Source organism: Macrobrachium rosenbergii, chromosome 50 (genome assembly GCF_040412425.1).
Source record: "Macrobrachium rosenbergii isolate ZJJX-2024 chromosome 50, ASM4041242v1, whole genome shotgun sequence".
In the NCBI taxonomy this organism is placed as follows: Eukaryota; Metazoa; Arthropoda; class Malacostraca; order Decapoda; family Palaemonidae; genus Macrobrachium; species Macrobrachium rosenbergii.
In genome coordinates, this window is record NC_089790.1 from 24,834,224 (window position 1) to 24,857,223 (window position 23,000).

General features: G+C 35.2%; 1 protein-coding gene across 1 annotated transcript in view; it reads right to left on the reverse strand.

The window, feature by feature from the left end:
* LOC136832763 (uncharacterized) overlaps positions 1-22,188 on the reverse strand; it is a 689,728-nt gene extending 667,540 nt beyond the window's left edge. Inside the window, exons 1-2 of the mRNA XM_067094295.1 lie at positions 22,045-22,188; positions 17,365-17,517 (exon numbers count right to left, since the gene is read on the reverse strand). The gene's annotated coding sequence lies outside the window, so the exon portion shown is untranslated. The remainder of the gene's footprint in view (positions 1-17,364; positions 17,518-22,044) is intronic.
* Between the last annotated feature and the right edge of the window lie 812 nt (positions 22,189-23,000).

Here is a 23,000-nt window from a genome sequence, read left to right on the forward strand (position 1 = left end):
GAAATCCATTTTGAATCAAATTATGCTTTTCACTTTAAGAGGAAAAGGGTAAACACATAAGAATCCTGTGCCAAGATGTTATAAAACGGAGACATCAAAATGAAAACGTATACATCAATTAAGTAATACATTTTTTAGTGAGAGAGAGAGAGAGAGAGATGTAATGTGACCTCAAATATTCGGGCCAAAAGGAGTACCCTTTACATGAAAGACATTCCACCTACGTAATATTCCCTCGGCTCTTTTCCAATTTCGTTGTCCTACCGCTTATGATAGACATGATTATGGACAATGACCTACTTCTAATAATGCGCCGTAAGTGTGCAACCTTCATTACGACATTCGAGCAATCAATAAATTCGCTACTCACTTCACTAGCCCCTTTTTTATATCAAGGCCTGGCAAATGCATGGAGTGCTCTTTCTTTATTTTCTCTCCAAAGACTGGCGGAGACCAAAAGATAAGGCGAGAGAGATATTTACAATTTTCTTATATGGGAAAATGGTCTTGAAACTGGCCTCACCTGCGAGGCCAGGGTTCGATTCGCAGGCTATGCGAAGCGTTTAAGACCGTTCCGCTACATCCTAATTTGCCTTTCTTGATCTGAGCAGTTTTTCATTGGCGGGGTGGGTAGAGCTCTCGACTAGCACGCTTCATGCTTTTCTGCTCGGTGCTTCAATACTTTCATCAATAAAAATGAAGTCGTGTCCTGCCTAGCTATAAATACACAATAATGTTATTAATTAGTTCTTCATTGGTGGGGTGGGTAGAGCTCTCGGCTAGCACGCTGTTGGCCCAGCGTTCGACTCTCCGACCGGCCAATGAAGAATCAGAGGAATTTATTTCTGGTGACAGAAATTAATTTCTCGTCATAATGTAGGTCCCGTTGCTAGGTAACCAGTTGGTTCTTAACCACGTAAAATAAATCTAATCCTTTGGGCCAGCCCTAGGAGAGCTGTTCATCAGCTCAGTGGTCTGGTTAAACTAAGATATACTTAACTTTTGATCTGAGCAGGGTATTAGGCACCTGGAAAGTCGACTTGGGTGAGCTATGGTGATACTGACACGAGGTATGGAACATAAGAAGCTTGTAAGAGGACGTCATGTGCTAGTGAGCAAGATTGCGGCAAAGAAGGAAGGTGTCTTAGCCATACGGTCGTTATACCTTCATGCCTTTCCAAGTTTCATAACCAATGTAAGCACTCTTGGAAAAACCGGAAAGCCACTGGCTTTCTGAACAAGGTAAGAGAATGGTCATGTGCCTTGAAACTATAAAGCAGCAAAAGACGCAGTAAGAACAAAACATTTGATAAAACAAGGTTGGGTAAATAAACAATTAAGTGGCAATTAAACTGAATAAAAACTAAAAACTCTGTGACACTAGAACATGGCACTTTAATCCAGCATTACAGCCTCTGTCACACTTGAGAGTATCAAAGTCCATGGCACTGTCAGAAAAGCTTTTCGACAGGTCTACACAGGAGGGAGTAGCTGATAGCTTGAACTGCGCAGAATTTGAATGATCAGGGTATGCATGGCAAGTAGCATGCCCTAACTAAATGTTCAGACACAATGAATGACGGTGGGTGTTACCTTTTGGAAACAAAGTTGTAGAAGACCAATTATAGAATCTTCCATACTCTGGGCAGTGTCATAGTCATTATTCATGGGGATAAGGACACCAACATTCCAAGCAAGCTTGTGGAATTGGAAACATTACATGAAAGAAAATGAAATAAAGGCAAACCTGAAACAACAAAGACCATCCAGCAGTAGAGGGAAGCAGCAATGGTTGTGTACACAATACCAATCAATCACGTTTACTGCCCTTCAAAACTGGTGAAATGAGGAAGTAAGTTAATGGGAAATATCCTTTAAAAATAAAATAAAAAGTAAAAATCACAGAATTTCCGTAACTTTAGAGAAAATCGCCCAGCAACCGTCAATGGCGGCTGGATTCAAATGCAAAATCACAAAACGATCTTTGGATTATCCTACTCTGTATCACCGAACATAATCATCTCACAAGGAAGTTCCGTTTTTGTGCCAGTGTCTCTCCCGGTACTATCATCCGTTTCATGTTTTTTTCTTTGACATATTTGTTGTAAAACAATATTAAGTACACAGACGTAGGGAACTGAACCTTTTCATGTTAATTATAAAGTGGGTTTGTTTTGAACCAGTTAATTATCCTAGTTTACCAATAACTGCGAAGCTGATTGTCAAACTAAACAAGGAAACTAAGATATCTTCTTTCCACAGAAAAAAGATATCTTAGTGAAGATATGGAGATAAAAGGCTATATAGCCCTGTAACGGTAGACAGAAAATATGAAAAAGTACACTAGAAAAACCTAAATTGCAGTAGGCCTTGCTCTCAGACTGTCGTAAAAATTTGAATAACAGAAGTGGCAGTTCTGAGATCGAGACCGAATATCTTCAGGTATTTCTCGGGCAAGAGAATTTAGACTTGGAATTTGTTTGATACTCGGGCGGAGATGGGAAGATATGCAGTACGCTAAAATCTCTGCAAGACAAAAATGCAAATATGAATCTCTCCTCGTTTAAAACCTCTGACGCAGCAAGCAATCCATCCAAAGTTTTAACTGCTCATTCAGATGTTCATTCACAGAAGACTGACAACACCTTTTAGCATCAGTGATTATAAAAAAAAGAGTATATAAAGCGCCGAAGTTTCTTCGGCGCAATCGAGATTTCTGTACAGCGTATAATGCTGTATGAGCCGTGGCCCATGAAACTTTAACCACGGCCTGTCCTACACAGTTGCCAGACGCATAATCATGACTAACTTTAACCTTAAATAAAATAAAAACTACTGAGGCTAGAGGGCTGCAATTTGTTATGTTTGATGACTGGAGGGTGGATTATCAACATACCAATTTGCAGTCCTCTAGACTCAGTAGTTTTTAAGATCTAAGGGCGGACAGAAAAAGTGCGGACGGACAGACAAAGCCGCCTCAATAGTTTTCTTTTATGGAAAAAAATAAAAGAAAACTGATCGTGATTCGTAAGTCATTCCCCTAAAAGCACAACCTCCCCATCAAAAGAGGTGTTCTAAATTATAATTGTCATCAAACAATGTAATGGATTGTTCCAAACTATGAGTAATAAGGAAGAGGGAATGAGGATAAAACAAGAAACAATTTACTTTCTAAAAGAGCAAAACAATGAAAATAAAACGTAAGAAATGTTAGACAAAAATAGGAGAGGCAAAAAAAATCGCTTACAAGTAAAACAGTGAAGTTCTTTGGTTCTCATAAAAGTTTTCTAAGGAGAAGAACAGAGGAGAAATTTGAAGCCTTGTGTAAAAGCAGTGCAGGAAAGAGAGAGAGAGAGAGAGAGAGAGAGAGAGAGAGAGAGAGAGAGAGAGAGAGAGAGAGAGAGAGAAGGGCTGCATAAAAAGAAAAGAAAAAAGGAAGAGGGTAGATAAGAGTATGAAACAGGGTGAACAAAAGGGGAAGAGGCGATAAGGCATGAAATATGAGGACTAACGGGAGAAAACCAAGTGAAGGTATAGGATTCGGCAAAAATTACGCTTACCTCTATACGTACATACATACATGCATACATACATACATACATACATACATACATACATACATATATATATATATATATATATATATATATATATATATATGTGTGTGTGTGTGTGTGTGTGTGTGTGTAAGTGTGTGTGTAGTGAGGTATAGGATATGGCGACCATAAAGCGCACACCACTACACTTTGTTACATCAGCGTCAGTTAAGATAAAAGAAAAGGGCGTGGGGATAGCAACCTCATCCATATGAAAATTGCTGAGAAACCGGAAGGCCGCACACTGGCACCACCCCTTCAGAGCAGAAAAATAAAGATAGTGGAAAAATAACGCGAGTGTGCATACATATATACACACACATATATACATACATACATACATACATGCATGCATGCATTCCCACATACCTGCATATATATATATATATATATATATATATATATATATATATATATATATATATATATATATATGTATGTATGTATATATATATATATATATATATATATATATATATATATATATATATAATCAAAGTCTAAACTACATATAACCTTAACTAACATAACGAGGGAATTATAAACCCAAGAAGGGCCAAGAGAAACACGGACTGAAGAGGTAAAGGAAAATAAAAACTGAAGGAAAGAAATCAGACCGAAAGGAACAAAGGTTCAGGATACGTTCAAGTCATTGCAAAGCGAGAAAGAAGAAGCCATAGAAAGGAGCCCAAGGAAAGGACGCCGAAATCCGCTCATCTTTCGAACACTGGAAGGATTCTTTGAGAAAATACTTTAATTAGTGTTCACGTGTCTTTTCCTCAAAACGGTAACATCCTTCCTTCATATCCCAGTCTGTCGAGTTGTTCCTAAACCACTAAGTCGTCTTAGTACACACAATAACCAATAATAAGTAAAAAATGCGCCGAGGTTTCTTCTGCGCAATCTAATTTTCAGTACAGCGTATAATCAAGGCCACCGAAAATAGATCTATCTTTCGGTGGTCTCGATATAATGCTGTATCAGCCGCGGTCCATGAAACTTTCAGCCACGGCCCGGTGTTGTCCTGTCCTATAGTGCTATCCGATGCACGATCATGGCTAACTTTAACCTTGAATAAAACAAAAACTACTGAGGCTATGAGGCTAGAGGGTAGCAATTTGGTACGCTTGATGATTGGAGGGTGGATGATCAACATACTAATTTGCAGCCCTCTAGCCTCAATAGTTTTTAAGATCTGAGGCCGGACAGAAAAAGTGCAAACAGAAAAATGCAGACGGACAGACAACGCCATCTCAATAGTTTTCTTTTACAGAAACCAAAAATCTAAAGGGAACATTCCCGGAAATCATTCCCCTTCTGTCCTTCGGCAAGCAAGAATGACGTTCAGCTCGTCGGCCTTTGGCAGAGCAGATCGGAAAACATTTCACAAATAACATATTGTGTCAAATCCCTCCTAACAAATGAGCCTCCGGTTGCTTCTTACCTATGCCAGTGGCGTCCTCTGGGCGGATAATAAGGTATGCGGGAGGTACCCTTGTCAAAAGCTCCTTCCTCAATATCCATGTACCATTTGAAAAGTTTTCAAATATTTGTCTCCGGAATGCTATTATTTTTTTCTGAGGATCTGTCATCTTCCAGTTTGCGTGAGTTAGGGAATATGTCTTTTCGATTTACGATGGTAGTGCTTATATCGTCTACTATTGTGATGATATAGATTTAGATTTCAGGAAGAATAAACAAGAAAGGCTAAGGAAATCCGATATGACTAGACGGAAGAATAAACAGGCTCTTTGATTGACGAGTCAAACTCAGCAGTCACCGAACTTGTTGATTTAACGCTTCGGTGGGCAAAAGGGGTTTGTATTCGGGTAGGGCAGATAAATCCCAATGATTTTGAGAAGGAAGAGAGATCGGTACCTCATGAAATTTGGGATTATTTGACATTTGTTTACCAAAAGAAAAAGAATATTTCAAGAAAGTTTGAAGATGCGTGAAGAAAAGTAACTTAGACAAATTTTCCCGTGTAAATTTTGGTGCAATACAAAAAAGTATTTACAAACTACGAAAGACTGACAAAAAGACTAATAGAAAAGGTATAGATGAAAAGAGAGATGGCAAAAAGGTTTGTGTGCTTATGTATATGGTTTTAAAATGTGTGCATAAGTTATTTCATTGACCTTCCAAACCATGACCACATCACAGCAAATATCAAAAATAGTACTTGGAAAGGTTGTGAACTAGTTCAAACATGTTTTTTATTCTCATGGAAAATCAACCGAAACTGTAGATCAAAAAGCGGTGTGATAACCTCGTACATTAATTCCATTCTGATTTATTCATGAGTTTTTAAGGGTCGGTTTTTGCAACGTCTATTAATTTTGGCGGTTGAATTTTAGACTCTCATTTTTATTTAGACAGCATGCACGATAAATATGCATTTCACATTGAATGTCCGGTGAAAATTACTATTAAGATATATCTACGCTTAGGTACTGAGCTTTTGCAAGCTGCGAGCGTGTTGGGCCTTTTGCTTATTTAATGATACAACGAATCTTCACTGTAAACTGCTCTTTCATTATGCAGTAAACAGGAGACAAAACCTCCGAAAAGGAATTTTTTTCACCACTCTGCAAACTAGTATTACTTTAGCTTGGGTAGGATTTCACAGCGGAATTTTTTAGAACGGAGAACAGAGAAGGCACGGGTACCTTAATAGTCTTAGCGAGCCACGTGTATAAGGATCGCAAGATGCGGCAATGTATCACATGACTTGAAACAACTGACTGAAAGAACAGGTGTTGGCCGAGTAAAATTACTAACCTCTTGGGATAAACATACTAAAATATAGTTAACTTGTTTGCCCGTATGTTATAGAGTTCACTCAAGACACACGAACAGACGGAAACCATTTTTTTAATGTACAGTAGACTGGCAAAGTATAAAGGACAGATACGACAGATTCAGGTTTGTTCTTTTGTTTATCTGTCAGTCTGTTCGCGGTTCTTCTTAGAATTGTCGACGAATAACAATGCAAAATTCTGTCGTGGTCTAGATGAACAGTTATGACCTCCCACTGCTTTCACAAACGATAATTATTAAAAAAGTATTTACTTGTATTCTAATGGAGATGCCATGCAGTGACACCTTAATTAAAAAATATGCGGCCTGATACATTTTACTTGAAAAAGGAATCATACATATGATCTTCATCAAATTACCTCAGCGTGAATTTAAATAAGAAGAGAGTTGGAGGACCTTAATCATTTCAAGGCTTTGCGCATCCCGTCATCAGGAAATGCGACATGGAAGGATTCTAGTCTGAGGAGGTCATATCAAATGCTTGAGGAAGATGAAGGAAGCGTCGTGTTTAGATAGAATAAGATGAATCCAAAAGCAGGTCATCTCTCGCGCCGCTTCCTGCAAGTTCCGTCTTCAAAGGAAAACGGAAAATGTAATCAGCGTCTTCATACGGTTTAAAGCAATAATCTCTCGGACATCCGTTATGAAAATAGGGTTTGCTCTCTCTCTCGGATCAAGCCAACTCTGCATTCCAACCTTCACTGATTAACCAGTGCACATATTTCAAAGTAGGTTAAGACACGCTCCTGGATATTCTTCTGGACGAGCCAAGATCCCAAGTTACCGATCATTTCAGAGACCCCGATACACGTGCAATGCTAACTCGATCTGCGGGGTTGTATCCAGTTCCGAGGTCAGATCTAACACTATTTCTTTTAATCAATAAATGATACAAATAATATCCAAATCCAAGTAGGAGAGGGCCTTGACGAGGTTATCCCCGCCTCCTGGAGGTGTGGAACTAGCTTACAAGCAATCTCTCTCTTCTTTACAAATTCTGAATGGAGTTGCTTTCAGCAGATTGTTCAAAAAGTTATATTAATATACGCGATGAAAATCAATTAATTTAGACATCAAGGATTACAACTGGACTGTCATATATATAATTACCACAGAATAATCATATCAAACTTAACGGTTCAAAGCTAGTCAACGCTTTTACAAAGTTGGAAGTAAAGCAATTTTCTGACCAGTACAAGAGGAACTATCAGACTCAACTTACTGATGTTGTCCTCTATCCGCCAGATACCCTTAGTGACTACCTCGCGTACCATAGAGAAACTTACACGTACTTAACCAAATGAAAATAAGTTCATACGAGTGTGTGAACGCGCTGTATACACAGGAAAATACACGTTTACATTTTGTGCAGGCTGCAGCACATGTGAAGGCACCTGGTTGCATGTCACAAGACCATAAACGCAGCAGGCGACATGCGTATCTTTTCTCTCGAGTGGTAAACGTGCAACAATTAAGGTACCTAAAGACCTTCATCTACCAAGGCAAAATCTAGTCTTTCAAAAGAGGATCTACTTACGAGCTAAATGGGGTTTAATTTACCGTGGGCTCATTCATACGAGACTGACGTAATTTCGTGTCTCTTAGGTACGTAGATACCAGGTTTTATCTACATGATTCGTAAGGGCGAAGATGCGCAAAATAATATATTTGAAAGCTATACAAGCGAGATGTGAAGAGGCGGAAAGGGGATACCTGAAAATATCAGTTTTTTTTTTTTTTTCCTGTCGTCTTTAGCTTCTGCAGCCTACAGGCACCGCATAAGGCGGGTAATACACCCACGTCCCCCAGTGTTCAACAAAGCTTATTCATTTCTTTTATTTATTTATACAGTACTGTATTTTTAATGAGCTAGAATAACTATCCTTTCCCTCACCAGGAATCTTTTCGTTCCTTACAGTGAATATTTCAAGACATCGATGCACTTACAGTAACGCAAATATTTCGTCACATATCATTAAACTACAGTATCGAAGTATAGTTCACGTTTGCTAAAGGCGTATCTTGAAAATCATAACTGTAGTTATCACTATACACATAGGTTAAAAAAAACCATGAAACTTTGATAACCACAAGTTATATTGGCCCCCAGTTCAGTTACTCTTCGCCATTTCATGGAATATTTTGGAAAAATATTCAAGAATTACACAGTCAAGAGACATGAAATTCTTACAGAATTCGGTTTTCCAGAATTAATATTAAAACAACTTGAATTACCTCCTCCTCCTTATCAAACTGTCTTTTAATGTAATGAAAATTTAAAGTAGATAACACTCATGAAACCTCTTTTTTTATCGGTATTGCATTAATCAAGAACGTTACAATATTAATTCTGCAAATGAAATCATATCTTTCAATTTTACTATATCTGTTTAGCTATTGCATATATATATATATATATATATATATATATATATATATATATATGCATATATATATAATATATATATAAATATATATTTATGTATGTATGTATAACCGAATCACGAAAATCTGGAACATGATGAATATAAATAAAGACAAAATCCACGAAGGAAAAAGAACCGCTGGAGTGCTGCGAGGTCTTTCGACTGTCGTCCTTTACTTAGCAGACTGAAGAAATATAAAAATACGTATACAAAGAAAGCTCACATAAATGACAGATGGGGATTACAAAGGAAAAAACATGTACCTGGAATCCAACTGTTTTGGCAGTTCTACTAATTCTTCAATTGTGTTAGATTCCAGGTACATACTTTTTCCTTTGTGATCCCCATCTGTCATTTATATCAGCTTTCTTAGTAAACTTATTTTTATATTTCTTCAGTCTGCTATGTGAATGACGACAGTCGAAAGGCCCTCGCAGTTTTGTCTTTATATATATATATATATATATATATATATATATATATATATATATATATGTGTGTGTGTGTGTGTGTGTGTAGAATCTACTGGTCACTTTTACCAGATACATATGTAATTGTAATAGCCACAATGCCCTCTTAACTTCTCTCGATTCTTGCTTTTTTGGATATGCTTGTCACACAAAGCCGTAGATCCAAGCGCAAGAAATTGAAGAGACTGTGATGCCCGTCCGCGACCGGGCATCACAGTCTCTTCAATTTCTTGCGCTTGATCTTACGGCTTTGTAGTGACAAGCATATCCAAAAAGCGCGAAGAATTCAAGAAGTTAAGAGGGCATTGTGGCTATTACAATTACATATGTATCTGTAAAAGTGACCAGTAGATTCTACACACACACACATATATATATATATATATATATATATATATATATATATATATATATATATATATATATATATATATAAAAGACAAAACTGCGAGGCCTTTCGACTGTCGTCATTCACTTAGCAGACTGAAGAAATATAAAAGTAAGTTTACTAAGAAAGCTGATATAAATGACAGATGGGGATCACAAAGGAAAAAGTATGTACCTGGAATCTAACACAATTGAAGAATTAGTAGAACTGCCAAAGCAGTTGGATTCCAGGTACATGTTTTTTCCTTTGTAATCCCCATCTGTCATTTATGTGAGCTTTCTTTGTATACGTATTTTTATATTTCTTGGATATGCTTGTCACTACAAAGCCGTAAGATCCAAGCACAAGAAATTCAAGAGACTGTGATGCCCGTTTCCAGCGACCGGGCATCACAGTCTCTTCAATTTCTTGCGCTTGGATCTTACGGCTTTGTAGTGACAAGCATATCCAAAAAAGCGCGAAGAATTCGAGAAGTTAAGAGGGCATTGTGGCTATTACAATTACACACACACACACACACATATATATATATAGAAGAACAATTCATCAGGCAATCATTCACTTCTTACTAATAAAACAGAAGGCGGAAACAATTCAAAACTTACGCACAAGTACTACTTACGAATGCTCATTTTATCCTTGCATTCCGATCCTTCGCAGACTTGGACAGAAATATATTAATAAACGGCACCCCGGAAGACACCTTATTATTGGTTATTTCATTACAATAACTAAAAAATTTTAGTTAAAACAGGCAAGCCCTTATAAATAGAAATACTTAACTTGGGCGACTGCTTAGACATAACTGTTTGGATTTAAATATTCTCATCAATATAAAAAAGACCCATTCAAAGCAGAATAAAGTTTTTTTCAGAACTCATATTTTTTTCCGAATTGACATTAAAATACAATCAAATCGAAGGCCACTACGTAAAATTAGTTCAGGCTTATGGGAACCTGGTTTTGTGAAGGTCTCCAGATCTTTCTTGAGTGGCTTAATAAGACGACGAAACATCTCAACAGTTGCAACACTCGCTCCAAATACACTCCTGAAACACTCAGAAACAACCTTTTGGTTCTGGCTGTTACTGGCCCTCATTTGCAGAGAAGAGAGAGAAGTGGCGTTTATGCGACTTTCAATTTATTCACATTTCATTCTCCACAGCTAGGTACATTATTTACCACATTTCCAAAAGGTAATTTGCTAGATTTGTAAATTTTGTTATGTGATGATGAATTAGCATTTACAACCGCCGACCGTACATTTTATTATTAGAGGCCGATGGGAGTGGCAGCCTATTGTCTGTATCAAGATAAGCAGTGAAAGGAAACAGAATGACGAAGGGGGCAGAAATAATAAATGAGGCATACTCCCCGTTTTCAAAGAATGGAACTTAACACCATAATATGTTACCAGCGTTAAGACATTTATTCAACCTGTCTGACAACGCCTCTCATTAAGAAGAAAATACTACAAAACCCATTTCACAAATGCCACATAAAAGGTTACAGAGAAACTAACAAGACTATTTTCTACCACTCCGCTATACTTGGAAAACTGAATAAGGAATTTCAGCTGAGGTTTACTAACATCTTTAAAATGTAGGTATTTAAAAAATGAAGCTCGTGAAGCAGTATATGTATATATATATATATATATATATATATATATATATATATATATATATATATATATATATATATATATATATATATATATATATATATATATACACATATATATATATATATATATATACATATATATACAGTAATATAAATATGTGTATGTAACTGTGTATATGCATATATATACACGTGTGTGTGAATACTGTGTATATATATATATATATATATATATATATATATATATACAGAGAGAGAGAGAGAGAGAGAGAGAGAGGAGTGCCTTTGTTGGGAATAAATGCCTCTAAATGGCAGATGAGCCTCTTCTCCTGAGGAAAATGGCAATCAACGTTTTTACTCCTGGGGCCTACCAGAAGGAGAAAAGAATAGCATCGTCGCTGCTCTCCGGGGTGTGAAAGTCATCGCATGGCCGGAATTGAGGTGGGCAGAGCCATACTCCTTATTGACGTTGCAAAAAGCTAGAAAAGGAATAAAATAATGAGTTTTCGTATTCTGAATGTAATGGAAATTTAGCAGAGAAGAGGGATTACTTGATAGCTGATTTAGTTAAGGCGAGAAAGCTTGGCATTTTGGCACTTAATGAGACAAGGGTGAAAGGCCAATGCTCACAGGATTGGCAAGGGCAAAAGGTAATTACGTCTGGGCTGGATGAAATGAGTAGAGCTAGGAGGGCGTTGCACTTGTAGTGTTACGAAGACTTTTAGGACGGGAGATAGAATGCAAATGTGTTAATTCAGGGATTGTACGGGCAAGATTGAGTATGGAGCGAGAAAAATAATAACAATGAGTGTATGTGATCCAGGAATAAAAAGGAATGAAAGAGAAAGAACAATCCTACTCTATGACAGAGAAAGAGCTGGCGTCGTTGGTGAGCATTGAGCTCCGATTAAGAAAGAGACTAGGATTTTAGAAATATATGATTTCCATAGCAAATTTGTAAGTATACTCGGGAAAAACATAATGAAAAGGAAAAGAGCTTGCTAGATTATGTGTTAGTACAGAGGTGGAACATTAAGTTGATGGATGTAATGGTGAGAAGAGGAGAGACTGGAGTTATATCTGATCATTATCTAATTAAGGCAAAGTTTGAGAAAGATCAAACTTTTAATTAGAGAGAAACGGGTGAAAATATTGAAATTAAGACAAGTATATTTGATAAGAAAGAGAAATGGACAAATTGTGAACTAGGTTGAAAGACACAGAGGTAGAATGAGAATTTGGGAGTTAATAAAATTCCTGAATGCGGTCTTAGGGACAGTGGCGAATGTTTCTGGGTAAAAGAGGGTAAGAAGTGGGAATAAACCCAGTACAGTAGTTGCTAGGTGATGAATTGAAAGATCATTTGAGGTGCAACTGAATGACAAATGAGGTCATATACAGATATACAGGAAAAATGGCAAGGTAATCAAGTAGGAAGTACGAAAAAGAAGAAATAAATTAACAAATATAGATGAATAAAGGGGGCGGTGCTAAAAATTAAGAAGCTAAGCCCAGCACATAACTGAGGTTACTAGAGATCAACTTTACAATATCTGTCAATAATGACTGATGTGATAACATTTGGATACTCTTAACTGGTTTAAAGGCTCAGAATATTAGTGAGGGAAGAAAAGTCTAATAACATTTTGCAACAAAATCTTGTATATAAAAGTTCTTTCTAGATGCATTTTTGATAGTCACAGTGACCCGACTCCTTGCTTTTTGCGTGGGTTCGAATCTTGCCTCGGAAGGAGAAGCGTGTTCATTTTTTTCCTTTGCGGATGCAAACTTCTAGGGACAGTCACACATAAAAGTGTCGGGGGGAAATCGAGAGTTTAAAAGGCCATTGTGGCTATTAAAATATTTTTCAGGTAAAAGTATCCAGTAGATCCTATAATCTCTCTATATATACGGTATTATTAATGGAAACCAATAGTTACAAATAAGTTACTTAGAAAATGTCTGAAAACTTATTAAAAGAAACAAAAAATAAAATAAGAATTTTCATTTAAGTACGATTATTTTAAATCACGAATTTATGAATTTGAATAAATAGAGATATATTTGACATAACGTGGATAACAGATCACAGCCATTCAGGTGCTGTGCACTTATGAGCTGCCCCAAGAACAAGACCCCGTGCGTAAGGACAGCATAAGTACACACACGAATATATATGCTCAAAAATGACTCACGTGTTTTCTATGCGAGCACCACAAAAAAAAGTGGGGGTGCAGAAATTCAGGACCACGCGCTTTCGCGTTTTTTTACGATGACCATATACAGTAGATATGGCATTGTAAACACATGGAAATAGAATACCATATGGTTCATTTGTCTAGGGGTTATTATTAAAAGGAATAGAGTTTAATCTTGTTTTATCGAGTTCAATATGCTTAGCATTTTAAACTTAAGCCCTAGACTTTTTAAACTCGACACTTTTATAATGAATGAATTATAGATAAAATATAAAAAATAGTATTTTTTATTGTTTTTTGTATCAATGTTTGTATGGTTACCCTTTCCATAGTTCTTATGGTTAAATATGTAATTTTAGCTTATGAATGAATAATCCTGACATATATATATATATATATATATATATATATATATATATATATATATATATATATATATATATATATATATATATATATATATATATATATATATATATATATATATATATATATTATCATATATATCTATATCCATATACAATATATATATATATATATATATATATATATATATATATATATATATATATATACATATATATATATATATATATATATATATATATACTGTTTATTACACAATATATATGTGTGTACTGTATGTATATAAATATATCAAACACCATTGGGAAAAAATGAAACGGTGGTAAATCCTGACCGTTGTTGGCTTTTTATTGCTAAGACATCTTCAGAGGACTGATACAAAGTGGTAGAAATTCAACACATAAATACGTATGTACATACTAGCAAGGCAGTACATACGAACATACAGACGGTTGGAAACCATCAATAAAATTCACTGCGAAAATGGAAAAGGATGAATGCTTGAACTTTTTTGGATTACCCAATTCAAAGGCATAGTAATGATTGTAAATACAGTGTGTACAGAAAACCCACCAATATTTTGGCTACTGTTTCATTTTTATTCTGGTCACAGTAATAAAGTTAAGCAATCACTTTTCACATCCGTGCTCTTACCAGCATTAAGTATAAGTAGCCCTGAGTACAAAGATGATGAAACAAATATGACTGGGAGTATAAGCAAGAAATTGAAATGTCCTGACTGTACCGGACAGTGTAATAAAAGCAGACAAAAAAACATTTTATGATAATAAAAAAGAAACTTGTAACGCAAAAAAACCTGCTTTTAATGCTATATGATAAAAATACCAGATATATTCCCCATCCACTTAGGAATTTTGGCGTTAATGTAGCACGCACTGAATACCAATAAAACAATGAAACATGTACTTATAAAGACTTTAATATTGTCTGGGGAGTTCTTTATAAGTACTCGCCCGACAATACTAAAGGCGTATATACCGACTTCCATGAAAGTCTTGTGATAAAATTTGTATTGCTCAAACTGGGAAAATATTGGGAAAGAGAACAGAACAGTTACAAGATGTATAAGAAATGCACAGGTAAGCAGTGGAATTTTTGTACATGTTAGTGAAAACAAACACAATTAACTGGACAGGAGAAAAAAAAAAGGGGAGTTCATTCTATTGATGAACTGGAAAGGAACATCACAGAGTCTAGTACTGTAAAAGAAAGTTTCCCTGAGCACATGAATATCATTCAGGGCAAGTATAAACTTAATCAATTAAATTTTTAAAAATTATGCCAGATGTTTAATATTAAGGAAGGTTGCAGAGACGGAAAAAAATAGAGATATGAGCTCCAGCTAGATAATGGGATTTGTGAAAAGTTGACCTGTCACTAATGGCTGAAGGACCTCGTCTACAAAAACACTGGTGTCTGTATTTTCGTATGTACTGTGTAACTAGAACATACGAGTATATCAGTCCTCTGAGGGTGGCTTACCAACCTGTCAGGATTTACAAAAGTTTTTCATTTCTTCCCAGTGATGTTTGATATATAATAATCACTCATCAAATATGATCAAAATCATATATATACAATATATATATATATATATATATATATATATATATATATATAATATATATATATATATATATATATATATATATATATATTATATATATATATATATATAATATATATATATATATATATATATATATATATATATATACGTATATATATATAGACAGGGAGATAGATAGATTGATAGATAGATGTGTGAGTGTGTATGTATGTATATGTACAGTATATGTATATGTATATATATAAGTATATACACATACACATTCTATAGGCACGAACACAACTCTATCAAATATTAAAAGACAGTATTCATAAATAAGGTATCCGACAGTTTGGCCTCTGAAAACTTTGGTTAAAAATTCTGGACAGAAATTTTCAGGTCCCCAAATGATTTTGAATTTTCAAACCGTTATTTGTATAAACAGTGCGTAAGGAAATGCAGAAGTATAAAATTAATAATGGTTAACAAATGTATATAACACATTCCATAAAGTAAAATACTAATTACTATGCCGACACATAGGTTATGATACGCAATCTGATTTACAGTATATAAACTGATGCATAAATTCAAGAACATATGGAAACATACCAGATCCCGCCGTAATAGTCATCATTACCACATAAACAAATGCACTCATACAAATATAATATATATATATATATATATATATATATATATATATATATATATATATATATATATATATACATATACAATAAAATTCACGTTCGACACGCTTTGCCTTGCCCGTGACCCAAGTTAGGGTCCTCTCACTTGGGATGCGATTGTCATAACCAATAAGTCATGATTCTTTTATATATATATATATATATATATATATATATATATATATATATATATATATATATATATATATATATATATAATATATGCATATATATATATATACATATATATATAATATATATACATATATATAATTTATACTTATATAAGTAAACATCATATTTTTAAGTATCAGAATATCGTTATCCAACTGAAAAATAGTTCAGAATTTTGCAAACCCAAAATTTCGATTGGCTTGCACTGTTTCCATACAGTTCGCATTGTTTGCACTAACTACATTTCACATTAGTCTAAAAGATTTTTCGCTCTCTTACCTACAATATATATATATATATATATATATATATATATATATATATATATATATATATATATATATATATTTTCATATATATATGTATATATATAGTATACATATATTTTCACATTATATATATATATACTTAAAATTTTCTATATTCCTTAACAATAACAATTTTTACCTCATTTTTTCCATCTGGACAACTGAATCTCATACTACTAACCTTGAATCATTCGCAAACTCGCCAAACAAGACGGAAATAATGCAATATTCTCTAATCATCAGTATCTTTCATATCATCAAATAAAAAGTGAAATATTATCAGTCCTCGGCAATGCCATGTATTACAGCTTAAGCGCCTTAATCTTTGATGCAGAGCCTTCCATCACCATGTTTTCGTCGCAAAATGAAATACCATATTCCAAGTAAATGTTCAAAAACTGGGAAAAACTACAGTGTCATAAACTGGGAAAAACTACAAAGTGTGATTCTTTATTCCTTCTCTTTTTAGATGAGTTCTACTTCCAACTAGATATATAATATCATAACATAAAAGTCTTCCCCGCATGGTACCTCATATCAGACAGACTACAATCTGTCCATAGTATGTATTTTTAAACGCTCGCTGGTAAACTGAAAAAATTCTAACTAATAATTACATTCAATGAGACAGTTGGAGATGAACTCACCCAAGAAGCAGCTATGTAAGCTCGAGGAACAAACATTTGATATATATATATATTACAAATTGAGAAAACGTTGGAACACTTACAGGGCCTGAAGGCAGGGTCGTTACCTCCCGAAGCACACTAACAACCACCACAAGACCTTCGGATGCAAACGCACACAACCAACTGCCCTACGAACTGGAGTAAGGATGCCGTAGAGTTCGCCAACGAGTTGCCAGGTAGGATGATATGGTTTTCTGTGAAAGAAATGTCATCTATTCATCGCTATTTGCAAAGGCTAATGTTATCGTTTTAGACGAATTAAGATAATTAATGACATTTACTTTGTGAATCAGCTTCTAAGCACCAACATAAAGGCATTCAAAGACCACCTGCTTTGACATGAACCGCCTCGAGTAAGCTCTACACTCGAACACTTGTTGCGCGGTCACAGGTGAACGAAGTAATTTGGGAATTTCGCTCACTCGCGCGCCAGACAATCGATGGGGAAATTCATGGTACTGTGACTTGACCCTGCGATCTTTTTTGAAGCAAGTTAGGGACACAGTCATCGGTAAGTGAGGAATAATTTCCCCCTTCCCCCTCCCAATACTTATCCCTCTCTCTCTCTCTCTCCCCTCTTGGAAACCAAATGAATGACATTAAGAAATATATAATTATGATTTATATTAATTACAGTGCCCTGAAGAAATCATGCTTGCTTCGGGCAAATTCATGCTTACAAATGCAACTGACGAAGACAAGAGACGGACAGACAGACAGACAGATGGATTAGTTCACTAAATCTTCCTCATTATGAGCTCACTTACGAAAGGCAGTAAGATGTAAGATGATTTAAATGAAAAAAAAAGCTATGTTCATAACAGTAATAATAACAGACGAAAACACTGTAGTACAATATAACTCAAATAAAAACAAAAATTCCCTTCTACAGAAATACGTCAAAAAATTTTTTGAGGGCGTAGCAACAACATACACCTACATCTATAAGGTCGAATTAAACAAACTGTAATATGAAGTACAATAAGACACAAAGATAAAAGTACATCAATGTTTAATATCTAGACTCGATTAAAATTCGAATAGAGATCTGATGGAAACCAGAATCTTCTACAAATTTCGCGATGCCGCTGTAATTAAAAACATCATCTGCAGGAGCCCTCCTCTAGGAGCAATTTCCAACTTCTTTCTTGATTTTGGAGTGGAAGCGTCTCTCTGGTTCCTTTTCATCAAAAGAAAGCCTCATAGCAAAAGAAACCAAGCGATCCTCTCGAAATTGCCTCAGTTGATCTGCTTATGCGCCCCGAGATTTTTCTCAGAATCACTGCCAGTACAGCCTACCTGGTTCCCTGTAGCTCCATGGAAAAGCTGGCTTCGTAATCTTCAGCATATTCCGTTTGTGACCTATTAGACTTCCCGACGAAAGGATTCCAAGAATTCTAACCATAGAAAATCAGCAACATGAACTGGTGATCTCCTTGCCAAGCGTGTAACCTCCGGAGGCCATATTGAAACACCCGATCCAACACACTGCACTGTATTGTAGTCACGAAATACTAAGGCAACACATTCCTTCTTCTTCTCTCTCGTTTAATTATTACAAAAATATAACATTTTGTTACGGGTAACTTAACCATTACTATGCAATATATGTCAAAATATGGTTATTCTGAGGGCTACTGCAGTTGAAGTTAAGGATTTCGCGTTCTAATCTGCATTTCAAATATTGGAAAGGTAAATACAATTTGATGAGAGAAATTTATTTTCTTATTAAGCAGTGAGTAATCTAATTTATATACCAGTAACTATATGTTCTCTTTTAACTAAACAAAGAGAAAAACATGAAATGCTGATTTATGTGAAGTAAAGAATTTCTCATAAAAGAATCACCTATCTGAAGCTGTTTATGTCTGAACTTGTGGGCATGTTAAAATAATATGTAGAATTATTTGTACATATATATCACTGATTGACGAACGTAAATCAACAGTGTAGCTTTTGTTTGATGTAAGGAATATTTAGAATGAATTATTTGCTTGTACATATTTTACCGATTGTTCGATATTAATCAAAATTTTTTCGTTAAAGGAGAATGTACAGTTATCTATATGCATTTAGATTAATGATCACTCATTAAGGGAATATATTTTCCTGTTGTAGCTGTATTTGACATGCCAATATTATATTGTCATGTCAAATACAGCTACAACAGGAAAATGTATTCCCTTAATGAGTGATCACTAATCTAAATGCATATAGATAACTGTACATTCTCATTTAACGAAAAAATTTTGATTTATATCGAACAGCCGGTAAAATATGTACAAGCAAATAATTTATTCTAAATATCCCTTGTATCAAACAAAAGCTACACTGCTGATTTATGTTCATCAATCAGTGATATATATGTACAAATAATTCTAAATATTATTTTAACATACCCACAAGTATTTATATCTATATATATGTACATATATATATATATATATATAGAGAGAGAGAGAGAGAGAGAGAGAGAGAGAGAGAGAGAGAGAGAGAGAGAGAGAGAGAGAGAGAGAGAGACTACAGGTCACTTTTATTTACCACATACATATATAATTGTTTTTAACCACAATGCCCTCTGAACTTCTGGACTTCTTAACACTTTTTGAATATTCCTGTCACTGCATAGCCAAGATCTAAACGAAGAACCAAATGAAGACATTCTGATGTCCGGGCTGGATTCGGACCCGCATCCGCAATATCAGAGAGGTAACGTTATCCACCTGACCGTGAAGAAGAATATATAACTTTATTTTCACGCATATATAGCCTATCTGTTAAATTCATATACATTTACTAGAGCTTGTTTGGAGGGCATTGTGGTTATTACAATTACTTACATATCTGGTAAAAATTGACCAGCAGATTCTCTATAAAAATATATATATAAATAAATATATATATATATATATATATATATATATATATATACTGTATATATGTGTATATTTTTTTTCCTTAGGCAATAATAAACGATAACCACTTAGCTAGGATGGTGAGGGTGGATCTATTCTAGCTGTAGTAAATGTATCTGAATTCGACAGATATACGTACATATGAGGAGGAATATACTTATATACCCTCTTTAACAGTCAGGTATGGACATTAATTCGTTCTGATATCCTGGATTCAGGTTCGAATCCTGCTCGGGCGTCAGAATTTCTTCTTCGGTTCTTCATTGTTGTGACATGCGTATCTAAAAAGTGTGAAGAAATCGAGAAGTTAAGAGTACCTTATCGTTATATATATATATATATATATATATATATATATATATATATATATATATGTGTGTGTGTGTGTGTTTGTCTGTATGTATATATATATATATATATATATATATATATATATATATATATATATATACACACACACACACACATATATATATATATATATATATATATATATATATATATATATATATATACTGTATATACAACTATTGCCCTGGTACGTACATCACTGGTTTAGGTTTAAAACTAGCTTCCAGGCGTATATACCTACTGCCTAACTTTTTTTTTTTAGTGACAATCAAGAATAGCGTCACTATGCAGGCGGTATCCCATTCGTTTAACAAACTGCATTTTGCTGAGCGCGTTTAGTTACTGTGGTATGTCAGGGAGCATTGTTTAGCTAGAGTTTTGAAAAAACGTTCAGCTAAATGATTTTTTCCCGCCAAGCTCAGCGTCCTGTAAACAACCCGACGACACAACGGCTAGCAGTTATTCCTTTTTGTTCTAAGGCTTGGAAGCGATACTTCGAGAGATTTGATATATACGGACTACTACACAGTAGCTATGAGTTATCCGGTATAAACTGTTCTTAAAAGAAGGACAAATCACTAAAAATACCTGCCGAGTCCACTGCCATAGGCCTAATGTTTGCCTGAGTCAAGATTCTTTTCCTAGCTGGTTACCTATTTTTGAAGGCTCTTTTTTCCATGGCATGATGAATCGATAACTTTTAGCTTATGGAACTTATTTTCATATACGCAGAAGTGAGTCGTCCTTAGAATAAGATTGAAATAATACAGCATCTTACCAAGCGGTTGGTTTGAGGGTATAGGTGTAGCCTAGGTTACCAAACTTTTTTTTTCTTTTTGCCATTACCAATCTATTTGACATATTGTCTGACGAAAACATGAATTAAACCAAAATTTGTTACATACTTGAAAAAAAAACTGTTTTGACTTCGTATCGACTAAAATAAGTTTTCTCCCGTTTGTGTACGTCATCCTGTAATATTCTCGCCCTCGACTTAGACCGTGCTCTCGCTAAGTGAGGCATTAAGGGATCTCGTTGAGAACCCACGTTTGAGAGATGGCATTTTATTGCACTAATGTGTCACTACCTTTACCTGTCTAAAGTTGAAATATTGATGGCATAGACAGTATCCTGCAGGCCTACGTACTGCAAAGAATTCTTAAATACTGACAAAATACAGCAGGCATCCTTACAGTAACCAGTAGCCTATAGGCCTGTGGACCTACTTACTACTATGCACATTTAATGCCGAAAGATTTTTTTACTTGATTTTATGTGACATACATAAAATGAGTGATATTCTAAATTTAAAACTGAAATCGCCACTGCACTTACGTACCTCAATGATATGATGAAAACATAAGACATGTTAACTGAAACTGTTTCTGCTGCTAACAGGTCTGACTAGCACTTACGTAATTATGGGTAAAATAGAATTCGGTATGCTTTGCAAACCTGTGAAATGTTATTCAGTCTTCTCTTGAAGAATTCTTATGCCTGTTTCTGCAAATATAAGTTGCACAACGTGCCACAGTGAAGATAATGAATGAAACAAAATCTCAGGACACACTCTGCACTCAGACAATTTCCGCGTTTCCCGGGTGTCTGAAGTTGCAAGCAGCGCCGCCCTGGCGGCAGGTAACAAAGCTACGTGGTACTAGCATACAAATATCTCCAGTTTTTATTGACCCTTTATTCTTCTAACCCTCCTCATACTACAACGGCTGAGAATTCTATCAAAAGAGAAAAAAAATAATTTTCACCATGTCACAGTAGACGGCTGACAATCAGTACACATAATCCTGCACAAATTAGAAACGGAAACAAAGGTATTTCGTAATTATCTGTCAATAATAGGTATTTGATGTTGAACATTCATGAATGTTGCGATGATTTTTTCAAGAAAATGTTTTGTTCTATTTTAATTACTAGATTTATGACAGCCGATAAACATTACCGAATTACGATTGATATCTTGACGTTAAAACGCTGGCATCACGTAACCTTCAGTTCCACATTAAAATGAAGTAATGTTCACTCTACTTTTGGGGAGACGCGATAAAAATAGGAACTAGGTAACAGTGGTACATAAGTTGGAATAAGCCCGGTATGTATCCACCTACTCCGAGGTGCTAGTAGCCTACTAAACATGGTGGAAGCTCCTTGGGACGCCACGTTTAGTACCAGCCCTTCAGGGATGAAGGTATTATATACACCCATTTCTATGTGTGGTTGACAATTACTGTATATTACTAAACGATATCATCGTGCGGCCGTCTACTTTACTTAGAGTGAGTTTACCCTGGACTTTGACAAAGGTGGATACATACCGGGTTAATACCATAGAGCGTCATCACTTGAGTGGTGATCTCCCTGCTGAGCTTGTGACCTCGGGCGGCCATATTGAAAGG